At 46.6% G+C, this 23,186-nt stretch overlaps 1 protein-coding gene across 3 annotated transcripts in view; it reads right to left on the reverse strand.

The window, feature by feature from the left end:
- Positions 1-23,186, reverse strand: part of TMCC3 (transmembrane and coiled-coil domain family 3) — a 68,928-nt gene that overhangs the window by 13,905 nt on the left and 31,837 nt on the right. The window contains exon 1 of one of the 3 annotated variants that reach the window (XM_080935048.1): positions 21,745-21,859. The exons of 1 other annotated variant lie outside the window; for it this stretch is intronic. The gene's annotated coding sequence lies outside the window, so the exon portion shown is untranslated. Of the gene's footprint in view, positions 1-1,057; positions 1,161-21,744; positions 21,860-23,186 lie in introns of those variants that run through there. One more of the 3 variants, XM_080935047.1, reaches the window with a different exon arrangement.

Here is a 23,186-nt window from a genome sequence, read left to right on the forward strand (position 1 = left end):
AGCCTAAGTGAGCTGGTCCGCAGTGGGTGGAGAATGTGAGCATCCTATGGACTTTCTCACGGTGCTCTCCACCTGTCGTCTTCTTATCAAAAATCCCAGCGTGCTTCTGCGAGCCACTCCAACACCTCTTCCCCCAAGGTTTCCCACTGCCGGCTGCCTCGTCCTGCCTGCCTTCTTGTGGCCCTGGTATCACGTGGTCCTGCTCACTTCAGATCTTATTGCTCATCCATGGTCTTTCACTACCAGTCCTCTGCAGGACGGGGACACGGGAGAGGTGATGTCACAGTTGTACCCAGCCTCGGCTAGCACTTCCTTTACTCAGACAGGGTTGTCTACAACTGATCAACCGAAGTGACATCATTCTTTATTTCAAGGGATCTACACTGAAGTCATTCAAGATACCGATTAACAGAATAAAACAGAACACAGCCTCAGGTTCTGGCCCTGTAGCCCTGACAATTCTAGACCAAATTGTTTCCCAGGACCCAGGTTGTTCCACATTGACTCCACTGAGAAGAAAGCTGAGTAACATTGTCTGACAATACACACAAACACACACAGGACTTTCAGTCCTTAAATGAAGTATAGCTTACCCTCAGGAAAGATCTCAGTATGTACATAAGTTCGAAGCATGATGAGTGTTTACAGCCTGAACACGTTGTGTAACTACATTGAGCTTAAACCAGAGAAGCACCCCTGGACCCTGTCAATCACAGCTATGTTACTCTTCCCTCCAGGGGAATCCAAACAGAGTCCTTTAGTTTGTGGTAATTACACAACGGTCTTGTCATTGTGTGTGTGTGTGTGTGTGTGTGTGTGTGTGTGTGTGTGTACTTGTTCTAGCCCTCTTGGAATTCAAAAAATAAGATCAAATTACATAAACACATACACACACACTTTCAGGATTAGGCTGTAGGACAAGGTCAGAGGTTCCTGGAGCTCGCGCGCGCGCACACACACACACACACACACACACACACACACACACACACACACAGAGAGAGAGAGAGAGAGAGAGAGAGAGAGAGAGAGAGAGAGAGATGGTTTCATGGTTTACCTGGCAAAGCTCATCAGGAACTCACTGCCTGCTCATCTTTCTTCAGGTCTCCCCACCCCTGAGCTGGCCAAGCCACCCAGGTATTCCCAATGCCATGAGCCTGGCTCTCTTAAAGACTTTGGGTCCCAGGCGGCCTTATATACAGAGACATGTTTCCTCCCAGGAGGCCCGCTGTCTTTTGCCTTACTTTAAAGTTGTAACAATGCTTGGCATGTCCTCAAGACTCTCGGCTGGGGAAAGAAACAGTGCTCAGAGCTCAAGCTGGTCAGTCTTACTGCCTGTCAGCAAATGTCAGCTACACATGTTTGAAGAATGACAGAATTGTTGTGTGCGCACACTTTGGACTTTTATATGAAGCCTGACCATTGCACAGATAAGCAGAGGCCAAGTATACATTGCTCAATGCCCACAGATGCCCTGGGTGTCAACCGAGACAAAGAGTATGTGTGAGTGAGAGAGCTGAGCCGGCTCTGTTTGTTTATCCTGGAATTGGCACCGGCCCCTGGATGGTGCAACCTGCTTTCAGAATTAGGCTGTGGGAGGAGGTCAGAGGTTTCCGGAGCACCTAAAGTCAGCACGTATATGGACTGTGGCCATGAGGGAATGAGGCCTTGTTCTGGCATGGATATTTACGAATTACATGGGTAAACTGAGTCAGATCTGTGGGATTCTATCACCCAATCTGTAGAACAGATTGTCCTCTGCAAATGGACAGATTCTTTAAAGAAGGGCTGGGGAGTTGACTAATAGATAAGAGAGACTGCTGTTCAAGCATGAGGATGTGAGTTCAAATCCCTAGCACCCATATGAATGGTATACACCTAAGAGCCCAGTGCCACGTGAGTGTGGAAACAAGAGGATTGCTGGGGCTCACTAGGTTCTAGCCTTGTTTCAAGATTAGTGAAAGACCCTGTCTCAAGGGAATAAGGAGGGGAATAAATGAACAAGTCACCTAAGGTTCTCTTCTGGTGTATACACACAGACACACACACACACAGAGACACAGACACACATACACAAGCACACACAATCACACACACAGACATACAGACACAAGCACACACACAGAGACACAGGAACATATAGGCACACACAGACACACATACACAGGCACACACACACACATACACAAATACACATACAGACAGAGACACACACATACACAGGCACACACAGACACACATACACAGGCACACAAACACACTCACAGACATACACAAATACACATACAGACAGAGACACACACATACACAGGCACACGCACACAGAGGCATACATAAACACACATACAGACACACACATAGACACACAGACACATACAGGCACACACACAGACACAGACACAGGCACATACAGGTACACGCATAGACACACACGCACACTTGTGAGATTCTCCACTGTAAAGAGAAAATGGGTAACAAAGAGCTACAGAACCCTGGCACACAGAACGGCTTCATTTGGAGTTTCCTGTCATCACCCTGATTTCATTTAAAACATATCTTTATGTAAAATGTGAGAGGAAAACAAGCACCTTCGAACTAACGACGGCTATTTTTGCCAACGGGGTTATAAGGGCTCATTCTTTTTATGCTTCCTCTGTGTTATCCTATTTAGAAAAATATAGCCAATGTAATATTGTTTTGGCAGGAAGAGCTGTTGTTTTTAAAAATGATGGCTGACTTTTCCAGTCCTCCCACGGCGACCCGACTGTTATTACTTGGATAAAAGGCAGACCCCAGAATCCCAGCGAAATACCACCGCTAATTGTGTTTTCTTCCGGTAGCAGAGACGTTTCCACTGTCACCTCAGTGTTCTAGAACAAAGGCTGAGGAAAAGGCTAAGCCCTGGACGGACGTCAAAACCTGACCCTGAGTCATCTCTGCATCCAATAGAGACCTCCCGCATGGCGACCCAAGGTAACTCACAGCCACCCTGAAGTCTGGCATGTGCTCCTTCCCCGTGAGCTCAGAGCACACATTTTGCTGATACACATTTACTCACCCTGGTTCCTACAGGAAGAGAACAAGATGTTCAAGGACACTCTGAAAACCGGAAGGAGAGGGGGCTCCTGTGCACCCTCTATGATTAACATGCTCCTCAGAGGTGCAGGTACCAGTGCTGAGGTGGCAGAACCATAACAGGATGGCCATCGATCATGGTTCAGCTGTCATGGTCTCACAGACATATGTTTTCTTGAGAATAAGCTGTTAGAGGTAATGCCACCCTACGTTGTTGGCCCCTTCTGCACATGACGGTTCCCTTTCTGGTCCTCCACCATGCTCTGATACTTACTGGTGGTGGGGCTCACTCGTTGGATGCTGGTGCCCTGCCATTTGGATCCTTGATCCCTCCATTATCATGGACCAAGTACATCTCTTAGTAAGTTAGCCAGCATTCTGCTCTAGCTAGGGATAATGGGTTAAGATATCCCTAAGGGACATTGGGTGAGGCTTTGAACCTGCAGAGATCCGGAGAGTTCAGAACAATAGAATAGTTAACTGTCTGCTTAGTCTCAAGGCCAGACACAATAGACCTTTGAGAAAGGTAGCCTGTGTTGAGACCTACAAGGAAAGGGGACAGGCCCTTTCCACAGGCAGCCACTTCCACTACAAAGGGTATTTCAGGGCACCTAAAGGTGTAGATTCACACATAGGCCACAGAGGACAGAGAGGTCAGATCGTAAGAGTTTGAGGGAGGGCTGGGAAAGGGGTGGAGCTTGTGGCTGTAGAGTGGCTTTGTGAAGGTGGGAGGGGCTTGTGGCCATGAGAAGGGGCTTGTAGCCATGAGGAGGGGCTTGTGGCCAAGAGGAGGGGCTTGTAGCCAGGAGGAGGGGCTTGTGGCCAGGAGGAGGGGCTTGTGGCCAGGAGGAGGGGCTTGTAGCCAGGAGGAGGGGCTTGTGGCCAGGAGGAGAGGCTTGTGGCCAGGAGGAGGGGCTTGTAGCCAGGAGGAGGGGCTTGTGGCCAGGAGGAGGGGCTTGTAGCCAGGAGAAGAGGCTTGTGGCCAGGCATCCCCTCACCCTTACTGATTTTACTGTCACTCATCTTAGCTGACTTCTGTGTCTCAGGGCTATTCCCACAGTGTGCTAGTCACAATGTGCAAGGCTTTGCTAAGGTAACAATGTCAAAATCCCAGTCCCTGCCTCCATTTCTTTCTGTTTCTTAAGGACTATTTCTTGCTCACACTAGCAGCTCAAGGCAGCTGGAGGACCCGGACGATGCTGAAGCCTACATCATCTGGAATGCTGTTGGTTTGTGCATAGTCCCTTACATCTCCCAGAGAAATGCCACCAGTGACCTGCTCCATAAGCCACACACCGCTGACTCCTGGGGACAGGGAAGTCTTCTACTTGAAGCCAAAGGACAATGACACTTTACTGATCTTGTAGCCATTTGTCTGTGAAGCACTCTCTGAGTAGATTCTTCTGTTGGTAATCATTTTGCAAATGAGAAAATTAAGCTCAGAGATCTTGAGTAAGGGGCAGGACACACAGCTAATAAAGGAAGAGCCAGGGTGGAAGCCCAAGCCTGCGTCTCTAGGGCCCGCTTGCCTAGCAAGTCTGTGTGAGTCGGGCTCAAAGATAAAGCTTTTAAGTATCCGAGTATCTTTCACACTAGACTTCTTTTATGAGAACACTGGGGCTTACAAAGAAGGCCAGAGATAAAAACACAGTTTAACTGGATCTCAACTTGGATTTATGGAACACTCAAGGCTGACTGTAAGAATTTACTGTGCAGTGCCCTGAACATGGCCGCCTGGGCTTGTGTGGACTCTGCACTTGGTGGAGTGTCCCTGTAAGAAAATCTCCTTCATCACCAAGTCTGGAACTATCACTTCCAGTCTGGGGGCTAGCAGAGCCCTGGCGTTGCTTTCTGGCAGGTCCCCATCTCAGGTGGATCCCCACTATAAAATATGAGCATTGGTTGGAGGCAGGGTTTCCAAGGACAGAAAGTTTATTGCTTTTATGGCAACGAGACTCAAACATTTATAGTCACTAAGAGTAGAGGGTGAGCTGTATAAGGGAAAGAAAGGAAAGCAAGAGATGAAGGGGGAAGAGGAGGAGATTTGAATGTCTACGTGCCCAGCAAGTGAGTGTCTGGGGTCTGGGAAGGGCACCCAGTGCAGGCCTGAAGAGAGATCAAGATTCCTTTCCCCAGTACTGTGGGGGGATAGGGGGTATGGGGGGGATAATCTTGCTGAGGGGGAGGAGCTGTGCAGTGTTGAGGCCTCTGGGTTTCCCCTCCCCCACCCTCTATGAATATGTACTGTATTGGGTGGGCCATCTTCCTTCTGGCTTCGAACACACTTGGAAACTGTTTAGTGAGGCTGTCAGCACAGAAAGGGGGTTTTTAACTTAGAAACTTAGACAACCAAGCCGCTGCATCAAGGCAAATGCTTTTATTGATGACAGAGCCAATGCACTAACGCACATAGCAGCCACCATTACTGCTACTGTCACCACCATGACCAGCACCAGCACCTTTACTACCGCCACACCCCCCAGCACCACACCACCACCATACCATACCCCCGTACAACCTCACCCCTACAGCTCCATGACCACCACCACGACTACAACACTACAACTTACCACAATTACAGCACCATTACCAGACCACCACCACCAACAAAAACAACTGCAGCCTTGGCAAACATCTGTTTCTAGAGACATGGCTGCATTCACATGGATACCAGCTCAGAAGACAGAATAGCTGCTCTCTCTGGAAGATGTCCAGTCCCTCCCCACATGCCCTGAACAAATACTCTTGAGGCTCCTCATTCAAGAGGATGTATTTATTAGGGAGGTACCTCCGGCCCATGTTAGTTTCCACTTTGCTTGGATAGACTGGAGCATTTCTTCTGATAGTCCCTGTCTGACATCTGACGACAGCACCCCGCTGTCACTAAAATATTCCCTGCTGGCACCCCACTCCTTTAAAATCCCTGCGAGGGGGCCCTCGGGCTTGTCAGAAGATGCACTGCCTCTCTGCCTGGAAGGAAGAACCAACCGGCCACTCTGGAGTTAAGGGTCATTCTGAACTGCAAATGGAGGACACACACCTTCAGCATCACCACCCTTTCTCCATAGACCCCACAGACGAGTACTGTGGAGATGTGTGAGGCGGCGTTTAAGGCTCTCAGAGCAAATTCTTCAAGCATCCTCGAGCACTTACAAACACTTGATACTGCAATTACAAATAATTCTCTTCTCATTAAGCCTCTACCAGCCAACACTGCTAATCTACTCTGAATTACATGCACTGAAAGATACACATTTCTTTAAAAAACAGCTCATAACTCATACTTTGAATTCACCCAAACTGATCCCTGATGAATTCATCTGACCAGGTAAAGATTTACTGGGGACGGGGTAGGGGTAGGGGTGAGGGATTGGAGACATGGCTTAGTGGTTAAGAGCACTGGCTGCTCTTCCAAAGGTCCTGAGTTCAAATCCCAGCAACCACATGGTGGCTCACAACCGTCTGTAATGGGACCAGATGCCCTCTTCTGGTCAGTCTGAAAATAACTACAGTGTACTCACATAAAATAAATAAATCAAAAAAAGAAGGAAAAAAAAGAGATTTACCGTGTGCTAAACATACAGACAAACTGTGTAGGAGTGAGGAAGATGGCTGCCCCTAGGAGGGTAAGCAGGGAGAGCGGTGGTGAGGAAAACTAGTGAGAAAGAGCCCGCACCTGAGGTGGATCTGCAGAGGCTCATAGGCAACACCCACCAATAGTGAGTGTTTCTAGGAGAGGGTTTCTCCAGACACCCACGTGTATCTTGAACTCAAGCAGGCCTGGGAAGAAAACCGAGTACCTAGTATCTGGCCCTCACTTCCCCAGGCTCCAACACTTAGTGCTTCCCTGAGGGAAGGGCTCCCAGTTTCTCTCAGGAGGTAGTGGACAGTCAGTTCCTACAAGAGGAAGCCGAAGGTCACACTGGACACTAAACACAGAACAAGTGGGGCTGAGGCTTTCAGTCCCTGACTCAGACCGAAGGGAAGGAATCAATGAGAGGCCCTGGGCTCTGACTGAAGGCCTTTCAGGGATGTCTGGGGCCTTTCCCTCTGTGCCTGTGCATGCTTACTAGATTGTGGCCAGCGGGGGTGGAGGCCAGTGAGCAAGGGAACATGGGAAAGCCATGTTCCACTCCTAGAGACACCCCCAGGAAGAGCCAGGAAAGGAGCTATAGAAGGTTTGAGAAAGCAGTCTTTAGCCAAAGAGCAAGAGCGGACAAGCCCAGTACAAGTTTTACCTTCTGTTAGGACAGGTCTCCTGTCCCTTTCTCTTGTAGAACTTACATCCTCCTTTACTCCCAGGAGCACAAGGTGGCTTTCGGCAGCGAACTGTGCCACCCTCGGTCCTTCAGCACCAAGGACCTCAAGATCTACTCAGGGTCTTCACACCTCAGGCACACCACGCGGTGCAGCCAACCATCGTGTGGGAACCAGGAGCACAGCCGTGTACCACCACCAGAGTAAGGCTGGAGTGGGTGGGATACCAACCTCCTCAACTCTCATGGCTCCATAATTAGCTGTCACCACCTCTACTGTACGGATCTGAACGTGAGAGGCATCAGATACTCGTGGTTTCAGCTCCAAGACACAGAGCTGAGATCTTTACCTATGTCTAGGTTTTCATTTCATCCCAGGTATCTGCTGAGCACCCTGCCCTGAATACTCCACGCATCTGCCTGCTTCCGTGTTGGCTTTCCAGCCTCGTATGGTCTCCCCTGCCTCCACCCCAACTCATCAACTCCCCTTTCAAGGCTTGAGTCTATCGAGAACTCTTCCAAGGAGCCGCCCCCCCAACTCATGACCAGCTAGAACTAGTCACATCCTTGGTGGTTGGCCCCGGATTTATAATTGCCTCCTCGACAATGTTTATTCTGCTGCGTACAGCGAGTATTTGTGTAACATTTGCTCCCTCAACATTTGGGAGCCTCCCTGGAGAAGGATCATCTAATGAGCCACCTGTCCGCCCAGTTCCCTCAATAGGACCTCTGTGTTTGCAGAACGAAATCAGTGGCTGACAGCCAACTGGGACAGCCAGTTGGTCCTCCTGTTTACACTCGTTCAGCTGTTTGCAATGACATCAAGAAGAATCTGTGACCGAGGGGCATGGTACGGCAGTGAAGACAACATGGTTTTCAAAGCAGACTGAAGAACTGTTCATGCTCAGAGGACGAGGAAACCAGCGGTGCTCACGGCTCTCCTCTGCTCCGAACAGCGTACAGGTGGCCAACTACCAAATGACATTTCTTTAAAATAAATGTTTAAGAGTTAATTTTAATTCTGCGAATGTATGTGTGTCTGTGTGTAGGTATGTAGATGTGCTTGTAAGAGCCCAAGGAAGCCAGGGGCATCAGATTCCTTGCAAGTGGCGTTATAGGCCCAATGAGTGGCCCAATATGGCTGCTAAGAATCCAACTCATGTCCCCTCAAGAGCGGTCCATGCTCACTCGCCATTTCTGAACCATCTTTTTAGCTCACCTACATGCTATTAAGAGCCATAATGCACAAAATGTGCAGGCAGAACCCCTCTCCTTTCCTAAGTGGCATTTCCATGAAGGTACTTCTGATTAATTATAATTAATGCTGGGAACTCAGGAGCCTGCTATATGGAACTCATTTATATATTTTGACCCAATCTATTCTTTTTGATAAGGAAGCAGTTTTGATTACTTTAAACTTAGCTAACAAACTAAGACTGTCAAATATGGTGGCAACATGGATGAAGCCAGAGGTAATGATACTATGTGAAGTAAGCGAGGCTTGGGAAAACAGGTGTGTGGGCTCACTTATATATCAATTCTTAGAAAGCTGAGTTTGTAAAAGCAGACCAAAGAGACAATGGGGAGAGGCTGTGTGCAGGTACGGCGTTGCAGACAGAGAGGGGAACTAGTTACGGTGTTCTAAATACCAAGAGGTGACTGTGGCAAGTGACATAGAGCTATAGTGAAGATAACTAGGAATGAATTTTGAATGCAATCACCACAAAGAAATGATACAGATGAATAACCCAAGTACTCTGGGTTGAGGTCTGGGTTGTATTATCATTACATAGACTATATGCTGTCCCCTAAAGACAACTCATCAAAGTCAATGAAAAATACTGTCATGTGTAGTTTTTATTTCTTAGCACAATGCAATTGAATATGACCTAAAAAATACAGGCATCCTATGGCTAAGAGTGGAGTTCAGTGCGAGGGTGATTGCCTATTGTGTGAAACTTACACACCAAAAGATCAGCTTTTGCTGTTTGCCTGCTCAGTGTGCACAAACACCGGAGCGCAGTGGATTCAGAGGACAACTGGTAGCAACCCATTTGTCCCTCCAACTCTGTAGGTCCAAAGGATCGAACTCAGGTCATCAGGGTTGGTGGTTTAGTGCTTTCCCCTGCTTGACATCCCGCCAAACTCCCCACCCTTTAAATGATCACATTGTTTGTCTGTCTGTTCATCCATCCATCCGTGTAACCCATGTGTCTCTAACAGCCTCTCACCCTCCTACATCCAAGATGGCAATGATGCCTTTGAAGGAAAAAGGCAGAGCTGATGAATGGCAAAGAAAAGGATAGGATCTTACAGAGTTCAAATTAGTTTTTAAATGAAAGAAAGACAAAAGGAAAGTCATTAGGCCTTCTAAGAACAAAATAACCTTTTAAATGCTTCAAGTACATTGTTTCAGTTCTATCCCCAAGAACCTGAGGCTAGGACTCAGGTTCCCGTTTTCTGGGTGGGAAGGGTGAATGGGCTTGTGTGGAGCTGTCAGGCTGATGAGAGGCAGAACAGAGGTTGCAGGCCAGCTCTATCTGGCTCCAAAGACCTCTTGCTTGTGACTGGCAGCCAGAGTCCATGCTGGGCTGAGCACGGACATGTACACTGAATGCTTTACTTAAGCTAGTCCTTGCTGTCACCAGGTAATTACTGGAGCTGGACTCAATCTGCTATTAACAAGGGAAACTAGCTTAAATCCCAAGATAGCTTGCATAATGAAAAAAAATATATGCAGGCTTCTTTTGCTTTGGCCACTGATAGCGAGTCTCAGCGGCAGACACAAACTCCCTCCTCCGGCTGAGCTCAGATAGGAACTTCCACAGGCACTAAGCGCTCAGCTATCGGCTGCAGATGAGCATAGGCTGCCTGCTCCCACTGTCACTGCAGATTAGAGACACCAGGGATGCTTGTTTCTGAAGGAGGTGAGTGTTCTAGGAACACTTTATCCTCTGGGAGGAGAGGATCCACAAAGAAATAAAAGACTCTGTGAACCGTGGCTTTAAAGATAGACACCGCATCATGACCCGTCTTAAAATCCAGGTCTATATTTGTGTTGACTGTATTTTCAAAACAGAGGGAGCAGCTTCCAGGGAGAACCCATAGCACTAGCAGCAACCAGGCAGCTTAGGTTTCCTGGGATTCCATAGCCATGTGTCCCAAGGAGAGGTCAACAACCAGGTGGTGGCCTAGGTCAGAGCCTGAGGCAGAGATGTCTGAGCCAAGCCAGCTTGATTCAAGCTGTATTTCTGCCAGACTGAGTTACTCTGTGTAAGTTATTTCTTTCTATGCCTTAATGTCCTATGTGTAAAATAAGGCCAGCCTTATCTGTTCTACAGCGTAACTATGAGGTCGTTGTGAATGCTTAAACTGGCCTTGTACAGAGTAAGGGCTGAAAAGGTTGGTTACCACTTAACTAAAGCCAATATGCTCTAGGGAGGTAGGCCAAGTGGGACAATGAGACACCACAGCTGCTGCCAACACACACACACACACACACACACACACACACGAAATGCATATGCACACAAATACACCTTCACACACACATACACACAAACACAGAGACACATATACAAGCAAATATACTCGCACACAACACGCAAGTAGGAAACTTGCCATTATTGAACTGGGACTTGGGAGATGAGTCTGTGCTGTGTGTGCCATGATGTAACCCCTGCCCTCCCATCTGAATATATAAAATACTTACTATTCTTCTAGTCACTTCATGAACAACCAATGCCATAAATCCCTCTTGCAAGTGCCTTATAATTGGGAAAAAACAAGCTTTTCTTTTATCCCCTTTCCCTCTCTCCTTCTCTCTTTCTTCCTTTCTTCCTTCCTTCCTTTTCTTTTACTATTTGCTAACTATATCTAAAGAGACTCTAACTCTCTGAAAACCATTCTGTGGTTACTCCCTAGCCAGCAGGTCAACAAAAGACCAAATGTATCCTCCTGGTAAGTCCACCCTTAGAGCCCCTTCTAGAAAACTCTTTGTGACTGTTGCTACCTTGGCAGGAAGGTTTAAGAGCCACCCCCAGGCTGCTTACGGCACCTGAGTGAGAATGAGCTCTTGCTGTCACATGTCAACATGCTGTCACAGTGTTTGGACACATACAAGGTCAGAGAGATCTACCCTGCCTCCTGCCTCCTCAGTGCTGGGATTAGAGGTGATGACTTAAGAGTCCGACAAACCTTACAAAGCACGTATGAAAGGATTAAATGCATATATTAAAGACCTGTTTGTTTTTACATGTAGAGAGAACAGAAACAGAATTTACCCTAAGACTTCTCACCCTAAGCATAATTCTGTGGGCTTTTTTGTTTGTTTGTTTGTTTTCTTCCTTTCTTTTTAAAATCAGGGCCTATGAAGGACTTCATTCGAGAACACAAAACGTTCAAGACATTACCGTGTAACTAAAAATGCTGTTAAGACACAGCATTTGGTAAACTGCTTATGTCTTAATAAAGAGTTCCTCAGACAGTCAGATAGACTTCATCTGACACCAAGGGGGGAATGTTCCAGGTATACAGAAGACTCTAGATAACTAAAATTCTTGCCAAGTGAGAGTCAACATTTTTAAGTCTTGCCAGTATTGAGTTCTTGTTGACCGCCGAGATGGTTATGTTTTGGGGCTGGAATGTACTTCGAGGGCACAGGAGCTGAACGGTTGGTGCTGAGATGGTAGCACTATTTGGGGAGGTGGGAAGAAGGGGCTTTCCTGGTGCATGTGGTGAAATGAGGGGTCCCCGAGGGTTACAGCCTGGCTCCGCTTCCCCACCCCACCCCCACCAACTCTTTGCTTATATCTTGGTCCAGATATACCAAGATGTAAGAAGCAGCTGCCTCACAAGCTGCCCCCTTCAGAGCTGCCCCAGCTGTCATGTGTCCTTGCCACAGGGGCCTGAACACCCTCCCAAGTCATGAGCCGACTGGAGCTGCTTCTGTGACTGCCATAAGCAAGGCATTAAATGATACAGTCCACGAGGTAGCATTTGCATTGGGACAGAGCGCGGTGGATCTCGGGAAGAAAGACACCCGACCTAGGTGGACCAGCGATGTGTGCTGAAGTTAACCTCAGACCTTAGGACTCTGTGTGGGGGAACTGGGTGGCTGAACCCCGCAGCCTGTAAGGGCTGTGAGGCAATCACACACAGCAGTCTTGTGACTGAGGTAGAACTGTAGGGGTCTCGTAAAATACAGTGAACTATTATTAGCAAAGCGAGTATGTATCCCAGGAATATCAGTGTTGCCAAAACAAAATGCATCTGCAGCTAGTTAGTAGTGTCAATGGAACAGAGTCCAAGGAACAAACGAGTGTTAATGCAGAACACCACAGAGCAGTGGTTGTCACCTGGGGGTGGGACAGCCTGGGGGTGGCCTAAGAACACCTGCATATCAGGTATTTACACTGCCATTCATGACAGCAGCAAAGTCACGATTAGGAAGTAGCAATGACAATGGTTGGGGTCACAATGTGAGGAACTGCATTAAAGGGTCACAGCAGCGGGAAGGTTAAAAACCACTGGTGTAGAGGAAACTCCTGCATACAATACTTTACACACACACACACACACACACACACACACACACAGAGGACTCTGGTTACTGGTGCAGAAGCTCAGAGAGTGAGTTACCAGAAGGGGGCGTGAGGGAGCACCGGACCCCTGACATTGCTGATGTTAGTAACCCATGCAGCGTTAGAAGCATCCGACTACACATTTAATGTACATGCGTGTTTCTGAGAATCATATCTCAAAAAATACATTAAGAAGCAAAAACCATCTCAGGGCACGAAAACGCAAGAGCTGTCAAAAAAAAAATCATCATTTTACAGTAACAACTTTAATTAGCCTGTCAATGCAGTGTGCATTTAGTTTCCAGTGTCCACGATGCTACCTGGTAAATGTGTGTGTGTGTGTGTGGGGGTGGTATTTGTGTTACCAGAATATAAAATGCAAACAAAAAGGAACGGAAATTGGAAAGGTCTACAGTATGGTGCTAATACCGAGGAGATAAATGGATGGGATCAGATTTAGACCCAGGAACACTTAATTTCAAATCCCGAAACCCAGCAAACCCCTAAATACCACACTGGCACTCTGGGCTGCTGTCTTGCTTCCTCACAGAATGACTGGTCACTTTGAGAGTCCATGTTCCTCAGAGAGGCTGGATTTAACTTGAAAGTACACAGAGCACAGAGCTTCCTTACACAGGCCATGCTGTATCTGTGATGGCTGACAGAATGTATTAAGTTAGCTTGCAAACTGGCCCACCCAAAAATCAGATTTTCTATTTGGAAAAATGCCCTTCCCTCTGCTCTGTCAGCCAGGCCGTACACTACAAGCACTGGAGTCTGGAAAGCCGACGGTGATAAGCTCGGCCCTGGGAGTATCCGCTGTTTGGGTGGACAGGCACAAAAATTACTTGTGTGTGGGAAGAATGTGGTAAGTATTACTGAGAATGAACAAAGTGAGCTGGATGATTTCGTGAGGCTTCTGGGGAGGAGACACCTGATACAGAAGGGGAGGCTTGAAAAGCTACCAAGATGCATGTGGCAGTTCATAACTGTTATCCTAACACTCTGGAGGCTGAGGCAGGAGGATGGTCATAAACTTGAGCTTGGTTTTTTATTTTTTTGTTTGTTTTGTTTTGTTTCTAAAGCAAAAGGAAACAAATAAAGCCAGCCAGGATAGCCTACCTATGAGAACAATGCAGACACATGGGCCATGGCGAAATGCAATGTTTAGAACATTAAATGCTACTTAAGATACTTAAAATGGAGTAGACTACACGGGTCATTCTATGGATATGAATGAAAGATGAGGTAAAAAGGTTGTAACGTATTTGTATTCTTATATTTTGGTTTCAGTTTTTTTTGGGACAGGGTCTTTCCACACAGCACTGGCTGTCCTGGAACTCACCACGTAGGTCAGGCTGCCTCTGTCTTGTGAGTGTTGGGACACACCACCAGCCTGGCTAAAGAAGCATGTGCTGCAAGAATGTCTGAAAGGAGAACAATGATTGCGGAACACAGCCTACAGAAGACTACAAAGACCATGCTACACCTTACACTGAACGTAGAAAATGCTGAGAAATAGAGAAGACAGAATGTCAAAAATAAAGATAAAAAAACATAAAAGACAACTTCTTTTACACACACAAACACACACACACACAGACACACACATGAGAGACCAGTCACCTATGTTGCCCAGGCTGGCTTCAGACTTGTGGATTTGCATCAGTTTCTTCCCATTTGCTGGGACTATAGATGCACCATCATGTGTGCACGTGCGCGTGCACACATACACACACACACACACACACACACACACACACACACACACACACAAGCTATGGTTAGCTAAGTTCCTCTCTAAGAGAATATTATCTATCACATGATAAACAATCACTTTTCTTCAGAATTTTTGACTAGTATTTTAGTGCCCTAACTTTCTGCCTACTTCCCCCCTGGAGACCTTCATCAATACTAGACAACTCTAATTAATTATCTTGGTTCTTTCCATCGGGGGGCATGGACAGATTATAAAGGTACTGCTTCCAAACCAAAAGAAAAAGGCAGCGGTTAAAGAAGCACCACTGAGGGCGCAGTCTCCTGCCTTCTCTGGTCACTGGGAACCCAGATTAGATAAATAAAGGGGTGGTATATTCTAGGGGGAGACAGGATGGCTAGCGGTGACTGTCAATTCGGCAGGGTCTGGAGGGACCAGGCTGGCCCTGGGCATGCATGCCTTTGAAGGGTTATCATAAGTAGGTTAATTGACCTGGGGATGGCCCATTCTAAATGTGGGTTTTCGTGCTGGGCTGTGTAGAAAGGAGAAAGCTAGCTAGGCACTGGACGCGTTGCTCTCTGCTTCCCTCCTGCTGCCAGGACAGCCTGCATCCTCGGACAGTTGAGTTCAGTTCCCTCCCCTGTGACTTGCTCTCGCCCACGCATTTCTATCAACAAGGAAACCAAACAACCACCTACGGCTGTGGGGACAGAAAGCAGCTTGGGAGATTCGATGCCAGATACAGTATTGGGACAGTAGATCAAACCGTGTCTGTATCCCACGGAAGATATCTAACTCCTCCAGAGACTAATAACTCACAGGAGGCACCAGCTTTGAGCTTATTACAGAAATGCCTGTATTCCGCATTACCGCTTGAAAACCTACTGAATGTATGGCTGAGGGGTAAAGCAGGCTTTCTCAATAGACTTTATTCATACCAGTTCCTTAAGTATATGAATGGCAGGCTCCCCTGCCCCCTTTCTTTGGCCTTGGGAAAGCTGGCGAACTTGACTCCAAGGCTTTAAACAACATAATGCTATCTACAATATGGTATGCGTCATTAATTCAGCCCAGCCCACCTACTTTATTCAAAATGTTAGGGGACCATCTGGTTGATATTCATCGACCAGGAACATTATGAAACCTTGCTTGGCCCAGGAGTTCAGCCTGAACTGGATGAGCTGTTTCCCTGGTCTGTATGCTTCCGTGGCTCTGGCGGCCTCTGCTGCTGCACAGGCGCTCACCCTGGCTTTGTTATTAGGGCCGTTGTAAACATGCCCATAAATACCTCAGACCTCTGTTGGAGATGCCTAGCTTGATTGCTCTTCATCCTGGATAAATATGAACCAAATAACAACTAGTGAACAGCTACTGCCCAACACGGGATTGACTCCAAGTCTTCTGCTGTATGCAGCCAGAGGCCAGGGTATGTTTACTTTACATTACAGGACACATCCTTCATATGCAGACACATATGGGTGTGACAGTGTAATTAGGCAAGAACCAATGGCAAGCAGATCAGGGTACGGTCATCTATTTTACATTCATCTGGCATCTTTCATCATCAACCATTTCAACAAATCTTTCCAACTGGCCTTGCCCCAATCCATATATGAATTATCTCAAGATCTGACGCTTCTGAATGTCACCCTATGCAACCGTCAGTCCCCAGTCTTCATGGCTAATCTCTCCTCTCCCTTGACCACCACACCTACCATGTTCTTTTTCCATCCTCCATTAGCTCACCCCTCTTTTCACTGACACGACTCTCTTCTACTGCGTGGCAGAACCACTGCCATGGTCTTTACCCACACGTCTCCAGGCTCCTCCTTTTAATGGTCCCACACTGCCTACAGGATGAAGTTTAACTTCCTGAAGTTGGACTTTAAAGGCCTCCAGGCCTTGACCCAGCCCTGCCTGTCTCTGCACACCTTCTGTACTTTCTCCCTGTTTCCCAGAGCAAACACCCTGACCTAGTGAACCCTGACCAGGCTAAGTGCTCATGCCTGGATGACATCCATCCCCGCCTTCACCTTTGTTAGGAGTCCCACACATATCTGCATGCCTTCCCTTAGGGTCTGCTCGGTGCAGGGAGGTTTGTAAACACACCAATGAAATGCTAAGCTTCACATCAGTGAACCTCCCATGTCCAAAGACATCACAAGAAAAGTCTGTTACTGAGGTGGCAGCAAATAGTTCAGTGGTGCATAGGGAGTGTCTGCACTAGAGATAAGGCAACCTTCAGCCACTCGGTAGTAAATGCATTTCCATTCCTTTCATGTTTAGTTGCATGTCACTTTCCACAAAAATGGCCACCTAGAAAAGGAAGAAAGCATTCCAGCTACCCCTCCCTTGTTGAATATTAAATGCTAAAGCTTTGTGTGTGTAAGCAAGGACTCCACCAAAGAGCTGTACCCATCCCCACCCCCCCTCTTTTACTTTTTATTTTATTTTGGTGTCTTGAGACAGGGTTTCTCTATCTATGGCTGTTCTGGACTCGAACTCAGAGACCCACCTGTCCCGAGTGCTGGGATCAAAGGAGCACACCAGCACTTTACTTTTTTATTTTGAGATCAAATTGTCCAGGCTGGTTTTGAACTTGCTCTGAAGCCTAGGCTGGCCTTGAGTTTGTAGTCTTCCTGCCTCAGTTTCCCAAATAGCTGGGATTACAGGTGTGTGCCAACCCCAGCTATCTAGCCTGTTTGATCTTCTATTCAGTTCTCAAAACAAACAGCCAAGAGATTTGAAGATGAGAAATGAAGATCAAAGTATATGTAAGTCTTTGCCTCTTCGCCAGTTCCTCACTGTTGCTTCCGATACCATAGTCTACCTTCGCCACCACCGCCACCAAGTGCTTCCCGGTTTTGAAAACAGCATAGACAACCATCAGTAGAACCATCAGTAGAAACAAATTAAAAAAAAGAAAGAAAGAAAGGAAGGAAGAAAGGAGAAAGAAAGGGAGGAAGAGAGGAAGGGAAGGAAGGAAGAATGAAAGAAATAAAGAAAAAAGAGCAAGGAAGGAAGGAAGGAAGAAAGGAAGGGGGAAGGTAGGGAGGAAGGAACAGACAGACAAAACTCAGAAAACCATGCAGCCCCTGAAATGGAATTGGAGCCGATGGCTGCTGTGGGAAGCCATCCAAGGCAAACTGTTACTAGGGAAAAGCAAGATACTGAATTTTGCCTATGGCGCCCGCCATCTGTGCCTCAGAGGGTGGAACAGCCTACAGTACAGGTATACAAGAGTACTGTATGCACACGGAATTTTCTAGAAGGATATTCTAAAACTTTTGGGTGGTACCTGCCCATGGAGAAGTCGATTAGGAATCTAGAGATGAAACACTTTCCCTTTTCCCTTTTCTGTCATTTAGCTGTTTTAAAACAGGGCCCCTCCCAAGTGAGACTAACAGACAACTACCTATGACACTCAATTGCTGCAGGCTAGACCCTTCCCTGACTCATCCGAGGCCCAGTCTTATTCATAGGAACAACCCAACTGTCCCTGATAGTAGGACTTTGTGGTTACACGGTGATTTAATGATCTCTCGCTGTGATGATTTCCTTAGAAAAGTAACTCCACTAAAAAGAGGTTTTAAAATCCAATCCCCACAGGATAGAAACCATGTTTGTCAACACTCAGCTGGGACTGTCAAGTCAGAATATAAAATTTCAAGTAAAAATCCCCCACAAATACAGTATACTAATGTATATACTAATTTTTATATTATATACAGTATATATTATATATTAGTATATACAATATACTAATTTTTCCTCCAGTATACTAATTTTTATATTATATACAGTATATATTATATATATATTAGTATATACAGTATACTAATTTTTCCTCTAAGCTCTTCACCAAATACCGTTTTGTCAAGATACCAATGCCAGGGGAAAACACTTCTGCTAAAGGCTACTTTCCCAAACACCCACAGCTTTAGATCTGGACAATGATGCTTCCAATACAGACTCCTCACTGGGAACATCCAGCGGGGCAAGTCAATGGGTATGTTCACACACACACACACACACACACACACACTGAATGCACACATGCACGTGTACACACACAAATGTGCACACATAGCACAGTGATTCATTGTCTGCAGTGCCTATGGGCTGACCGTATACATGAGTCCTATAAGACTATAATGAAGTGTGGGGAAAAAAACCCTCACCTGGTGACATCACAGCTATGTTCTTATCACAGCAGAAAACATTACTCAAGTGTCTGGGTGAAACCAGTGTAAACAAACCTACTTCATCAGCAGTCACAGAAAGTCTGACACATAGACCCACTTGGAAACAAAGGACTGTGCTCCTGGTTTACGGACTCACTGGGTTTCTCATTATTATTTGACCTTACTCTCCTCCCAGATCATTAAAAATGAGACAATTAACTGTACAACGGCACCAAGCAGGTCCCCCTGCCACCCAGAGAGCGACACTGTCACCATATGATGGTTTCATGTGCCTGACTTCTGAAGACCTTGTCCAGTGGGACAGGACTGGGAGACACCAGCAGTGTGGGTAATCACCACGGGAAGACCCAGGTTAAGGTGTATGCTGGAATCCCAGGTGTTTTGGGTTTTGTTTTTTAAACAAAAAGTTAAAGAGGGTTTTTTTTTTTTTTTTTTTTTTTTTTAACACAGAAGAAAGCTTACATAGTAAGAATTATTTTAGAGCTCAACGTCACAGCCCTTTTATAGGGGTCAAATGACCCTTTCACAGGGGTCTCCTATGCATACCAGACATTTACATTACGGTTCGTGGCAGTAGCAAAATTAATGTTATTTAGTAGCAACAAAAATAATTTTATGGTTGGGAGTCGCCACAACATGAAGAACTGTGTTAAAGGGTCGCAGCATTAGGAAGGTGAGAACCACAGGTCTAGCTAGACAATGTCTCTTTTAAGTATTTTTACTAAGTCACAAAGTTGAAGAACTTAAACATCTTAGAAAATAAAGTGACATTAAAGATCGGTTTACCGTTGGAGAAAAATATTTTTGCACGTAAATGTAGTGGTTGTCTAGGAGTCTTCATTATGGAGCCCTAGATGGTCTGGAGCTCGCTTTGTAAGCCAGGCTGGTCTCGAGTCCTCAGAGATCTGCCTGCTTCTGCCTCTGAGTGCAGGAATTAAAGGCATGCCACCGGACCCACCCCTTAGCATTTATAAAAATTACAAGTAAAGACTGTTTTCAATATATCTGCCATTGTGTGACGTAAGACATTTTCATACAAGTATGGTATGTGTCACTTGCTGAGCATGGTCCCCCACACCTCCTCTTTTGTTCCTGGTTTTGCTTCTACTGCTAGGGCATGCATACATACATGGTTTATAATCTATATAGCATCTAGGGAACATCAGGAAAGAAGCACAGTAGCAGCCCTTATAAGATGGGCTTAACTTACTTAATATCGCCAGCATAGCAACTTTTGTATGTTTTTACAATTGAAATTATGACCCAGATTTAAAGGCTCCTAGGCCACCCCTGCTTTTGGTCCTGTCTTCCCATCATTGTCCTTACCAGGTCACATCCAAGAAAGTGAAGTATACAGTCAGGAGAAAGCCCCTGGCCATGGTGAATGCTAAGCCCCTGATAGGATAGCTAAGCCACCAACCCCCACTCTAACCAGAATTAGAGAAAATGGAAGGAGCTGTATAGGTGGAAGGGGCGCCAACATGAACAGGGGATCCCCAGAACAGCCTGTTTTCCAATCTATGGCTCGACAGAGTACACCTTATCTCTGTGAACAGCCCTGTTTTACAAGCGGTAGGATCTAGGGAGCACTTTCTCTTTTATTCCAATGGACCCTGTGCATGCCATGCTCTGTCACAGGGCTGAGGCTATGGGATGCTCTGTTGCCTGCTGGAACAATTAGACACTCTGGGTTTTCTTCTTAAATAACAGAAAGTTACCACCTACAATCTGAGGGTTGATATTTCTAACTGGTCACTCCCTCTAACAAACAGTTATTATGGTTTCTGAAAATTGGAGGACAGCTTCCAAGAACACACCCTCTTTAAAGGAATTCTAGATAAGCCTTTGATGAAGAACCAGCTAGGGGGAAGAAAAGGACCTCAGTTAAATGTGTTGGGTGGCGGCTGCACATACCTTTAACCACAGCACTCAGGAGGCAAAGGCGGGCTCTGAGTTCAAAGACGGCATGGGCTACACAGAGAAACCTTGTCTTCAAAAACTAAGATAGATAGATAGATAGATAGGTAGGTAGGTAGGTAGGTAGGTAGGTAGGTAGGTAGATAGATAGATAGATAGATAATTTAAGGAATAAAAGGAAGATCACTATTTAAAGTCTGCCGCAGTACATGTGCCCCCACACACAGCCACATGAACACTGGTTCTCTGTGACATCAGCAGCTCCAGGATGGGACACACAAATACAAGATTCTTCACCTCCGCTGAGACCACCATGTCCCACCTACAAGTCCCAGGATGGGTAGAGGAGTCCTGATTCACAGAGTATTCCCCCTAGTTTGTTTCCTTCCCCAACCCAACCGGGCAGCATTCACCACACCCTTCTTGCCTGTGGTAGCCTAAGGTGTCACAAAGGCAGTTAATTTTCTAGAAGCCTGGGTTTCTATCCAGGACGAGTGGAATGAAGGAGGCCGTTGTAGGAAGATGGAATGTTAAAGTAGGAAGTTAGATGCCAGCTCAGAGACCCACAGGAGGGGGGATGGGGGGAGAACTGGTCTTTTTATAATTGGAGCCCCCACACTAGAACCCTGCCTGGTATTTGTAGCTCTCTTTAACTACTCTTACTGGAGTTGCACTTCTACAAAGAATGAACAGTGAAGGAATTTGCCGACTCACTAGGAATTTTGGAATTTAAATATTTAGAAATCCACTTGGGAAATTAGAGAGGGATTTGAGAAAGCACAAAGACCAACTAGTAAAGACAAAAACAATTTGTATTTCCTTCAAGCATCTTGCAGATTATTAATTACAAAAGGCCTGGCAATATGAATTTCTAATGCTCTAGCTGAAGCTGAAGGGGCTATAAAGAGACTTACCAAATGCCACAGGACAAACCAGGAGCAAAAACAAAAAAACAAAAAACAAAAAACAAAATCCCAGCAAGGCTCTCTCACCTGTCTGCCCAAGGCAGCCGACTGTGCACACAGGCAGGCTGACACTCTTCCCAGTACCTCCGGGTGATGACTCACACTGGACTTTGGAGAGCGACACACGCTATCTCTGGATATTCCTGTGTTGGTCTCGGGGGAAACTCCACGCCCTGTACTGAGCCCAGAACAACTGTCAGCAATAATACGATGTATTCAGCACCCTGCTGTACAAATGGGCTCTTTGTGCTGATGGCCAAGCCATAGTCTCCCCGGCTCTGCAGGGAGGCCTACTAGGGCAGAGGCTTGCTATCATGTAACCCTGGGAGTGCAGTACAACTCACAGTTAGCCTGGTTGGTGTTCTTGAGTATAAGGAAAAGCTCTCAACTGAACAAATCCAGGGTGGTGGGGCAAATGCAAAACAGTGGAATGGACGTGCTCTCTCTCACACGCACACACACAATACATACACACATGGCACATATACAGAACACAGAACACATGTATACACACACACACACACACACACACGTGCACACATGCAGACACTCAGTGAGCAGGAAGGGAAGTGGAAGTAGTGTACAGGCCACATGCAGGGTCAGGAGATCTTTTCCTCTGTTGATTCTTTTCCAAGACAGACGCTCTGGGCGCCTCCAGTGTCAGGCACAGCTGGGGAGGCAGAGGGGCATAGCCCCTTTCTTGTCTAGTCGCCACAGAGGAAGAGACAATGATAGTCACTGATAACTGACAGGACTTGGTACTAAGGGAACACCACAGAAGAGCTGCCAAGGGGGAGGGGCTAGCTTTTTTTTTTTTTTCCCTAAAGCAGAAAGACCAGTTTGTTTGTCCAAAGTTGCTCCAGGTTAGCACATTGAGAAATGCAAATTTTGAGAAATAGGGTAGAAGGAACAGAGATGGTAGAGGAATGGAGGTACCAGGCCCTGGGGTTCAGATCCTGAATGCTCCACCTTAAATCAAACCGAGTTCATCTGCCAGATCCCTAGCAGCCCGGGAGCCCAGGGATGAGGGTGGAAAGGGGACGTAAGGCTGCATTAGCGCAAGGAATCTCTAGCTCCGGGCTCAGGCAGTCAGAAGACAGCGTGCATGCATTAGAGAGGCAGAGGCAGGACTGTGCCATCCACGCGGCGGCTAGAGGATTCAACTTCTCAGCTTCAGGCATGACGACCATGGAGTTCCCTGTGCTTAAGTACAGGTGTCATGGCGGGGCTCTGCACATCAAGCCTGAGGAACCCTGTACTCTTAAGGACCGGCATGGATTTCAAGGACCGGGCAGACCCGCTCAAGACCCAGCTCTGTGGAGTAACCCTGGGCAATTAAATTAGCCTTTCTGAGACTCTGCTTTTAGCTAAGGAATTTTCTCTTGAGATTTAACAAGATCAGAAAGGGCCCTAATATCACAGCAGACAGGAGATGTTTCGTATTTCCCTCCTGCCCTTTAAGATTATAC

Source organism: Micromys minutus, assembly GCF_963924665.1.
Source record: "Micromys minutus genome assembly, chromosome: 22".
Lineage (NCBI taxonomy): Eukaryota > Metazoa > Chordata > Mammalia > Rodentia > Muridae > Micromys > Micromys minutus.